The 3,095-nt window shown below is 44.3% G+C and overlaps 1 pseudogene; it reads right to left on the bottom strand.

The window, feature by feature from the left end:
• Positions 1-415: 415 nt before the first annotated feature.
• On the bottom strand, positions 416-1,690 carry LOC122701704 (annotated as a pseudogene).
• Between the last annotated feature and the right edge of the window lie 1,405 nt (positions 1,691-3,095).

Genomic DNA, 3,095 nt, shown 5'->3' on the forward strand with positions numbered 1-3,095 from the left:
ACAATATAGTCTTTCACACTTGAAAAACTGAGTGGCTTCTGTTTTTCTGGCCAAACCTAGAATAATACAGTAGGTAGATGCAAGACACACACACATGCTTCCCTGTTTGATGATATTTTATAGTTTTAGTTTTTAAAATGTTTGGGTCGGTTGGAGGTAATTCTACATGTTAGGTGTACACATATGTGTGTGGAACCATTTTATTTTATTTTATTTTCTCTGTGTATTTGCAAAACACATAGGGCCAACATAGAAAAAATAAATAAATAAAGCCTCCTGTGAAAAAAATTACACTTACAAAAGAAAGGCCTGCAAGGGATTAGTGCCTAGGCCCTCAGTGCTATAGCAACTCTGATTGGTCCAAGGAAGTGAACAGATATTGGGAAGCTATAATAGGAGGAAAGACAATGAGAAATCACGGAAGGAGAAGGCCTCGAAGTGGGCCTCGAGGGGGAACTGGAGGCCAGGGAGTGGGTCTGGGTGGAGGGAACGGCCCCCACTGGTAGCCATAGGGTGAAGGTCATGGAGGGCCAGTGTATCCATCCCTAAGGGGGCATCAGTAGAGGAGGTCCATGCATACCACGTGGAGGCATAGGATCTGGGAGTCCCACAGTAGAGCCAAACAGAGGCCCTTGGCAGGGGTGGGGCATGCTCATGGGAAGATGTTCAGAGTGAGGCATTCCAGGTGGTGGTTGGGGTGGTGGCTGTCCCCCCAGAGCCAGGGGGCCCAGCATGGGGCTGTCCCAAGCCATGAGGGCTATGGTGGGCCAGCTGCATCTGAGACATCTCTAGATGGAGCATCCCACCCAGTGGGAATGGGTGAGGATGTAAGTGTCTGTGTCCAGGTTGTCCAGCCCCTGGGGTTCCTGCTGATCGGAGGCCATGTCCTCCAGCTCCAGGAGGCATAGGTGGTGGGGGCATAGCTGGGGGTATCCTAGGTGGGAGGCTCCAGGAGGTGGTACTGGGGGTGGGACAGAACCAGAAGGAGGCACGCGTGGAGGAGGAAGCCCAGACCCCAAAGATGATACCACAAGATTGGGTGCAGATGGTGGAGGGGGTGCATCGGCAAACAGCTGATGAGGGTGGTCAGCCTGGGAGAGTGGTTCTGTGCTGCCACAAGTTGTTCAGCTGCTAAGCCATGGCACTCACCCTTGGAGTCCTTCTTGTGTCCTTCAACAGTGATGGGGAGGTTATAGAGGTACTGCCCATTCATGGCTCAATCGCTGAATTCCAAAGCATCAAATGAAACTAAACTAATAAAGGCACAACCTTTGGAGTTGCCTATGTCAGGGTCCCACATAATCTTGGGAGTTGGCAAGGTGAACCCACAGGCACTTAAAGTATCATAAAGCAACTTCTCATGGATCTTTGGGTCCAGGTTCCCAATGAAAATGTTGGCCCCCACATCCAAGTTCTTATTGTGAGCTGATGCCTTGTTTACCTGTATTGGCTTCCCATAGAGTTTGATCATGTTCATCTTTATGGCAGAGTCAGCATCTTCCTCACTTAAGAATTCCACAAAACCATAGCCTTCATGCTGACCAGTGACTCTATCCCTTGGTGTGTGGATGTTGACTACTGGCCTTGCCTGGAGAGATAGTTCCCACAGCAGTGGTTTACTAACCTTCTCATCAAGGCCCCCCATGTGGCATCCTGGTTCCACTTGGATGGAGATCGGCCTAGAGGCCATGGTGGAAAAGCTCCCACTGTCTCCCATGTCAATATTTTTAAGTTTTTGTAAATATATAAACCACTTTTAAAGTCTATTAAATTTGATACAATATTGCTTCTGTTTTATATTTTGATTTTTTTGCCTGCAAGTCATGTGGGATTTTAGCTCCCTGACCAGGGATTGAACCAACATCCCCTGCATTGAAACATAAAATATTAACCACTGGACCACCACGGAAGTCCCTAGGAACCATTTTAAATAATTGTGTACAGAGTGACACTTCACCCTAAATACTTCAACATACATCTCCTAAGAATAAGGACACGGGACATAAACAGAACACCACTGTCACACCTATGAAGATTAACATAATTCTTCAATATCATCTCATGTATACCATATATTCAAGTTTTCCCAGTTCTCTCAAAATGGCTTTTTTAGCTGTTTTCTCTCTCTCTGTCTTTTTTTTAAATTTGGGATCCAACACACTTCCTCAGGTTGTTATGTCTCTGTCATCTCTTTACATTAAGAACAGTATTCACCAGTCCAGACACTGCCTTCTTTTGAAGAGTCCAGAGAAGATGATATGAATTTAACTAATTTCCTCATCATTAGATTCAGGTTGAACATTTTTGTTCAGGTCTTTGGATTCAAAACCCAATATCCTAAAAGCTCTTACTTATAGAAGAAAACAGCTAATACATGTGAATGGAATGATGTAATTTTTCTAAATTGCTACTTTGCAACCCTCAGGGAATATTTGATTCAGGCAAGCTTCATCAATAAATGCTAAAACCATTAAATGAAACATTATTGAGAAAAGGAATGCATACATGCCTTCCCCACAGATTACATATCAATCACTAAACTTTACTTTTGTAGTGGAGAAATCTGGTGGGTCATCTTAAACAAGTGATCAAATTTAACATCATCAAATAGTGGGACAACCAGATATTTTGATAATACAACAAGGGGAGTCAGATAACACTGTGAAGTGTCTTGAACCAGATTATTTCCACAAAACTTGTTTAAGCTTCCTTGTCTTCACTGCTTCCCTATTGGATAGTGTGTGTGGGCTTAGTCACTCAGTCGTGTCCGACTCTTTGTGACCCCATGAACTGCACCCTGCCAGGCTCCTCTGTCCATGGAATTCTCCAGGCAAGATACCAGAGTAGGTTGCCATTCCCTTCTCCAGGGGATCCTCCTAACCCAGGGACTGAACCCAGGCCTCCTGCATTGCAGGCAGATTCTTTACTGTCTGAGTCACCTGGACTAGCTGGGTTTCACAGACAGTTGCATTTTTGGAAGAGAGTTAGCCATCTGTTTTGTTTTTTTTTTTTCCAGTCCAGTAATTGACAACATAACCTGGATGTAGAGCAAAAAAAATGTTTAAATATATTTATAAAGATGAAAATGTACCTTG

The sequence above is a fragment of the Cervus elaphus genome, chromosome 1 (genome assembly GCF_910594005.1).
Source record: "Cervus elaphus chromosome 1, mCerEla1.1, whole genome shotgun sequence".
NCBI classification, from domain to species: Eukaryota; Metazoa; Chordata; class Mammalia; order Artiodactyla; family Cervidae; genus Cervus; species Cervus elaphus.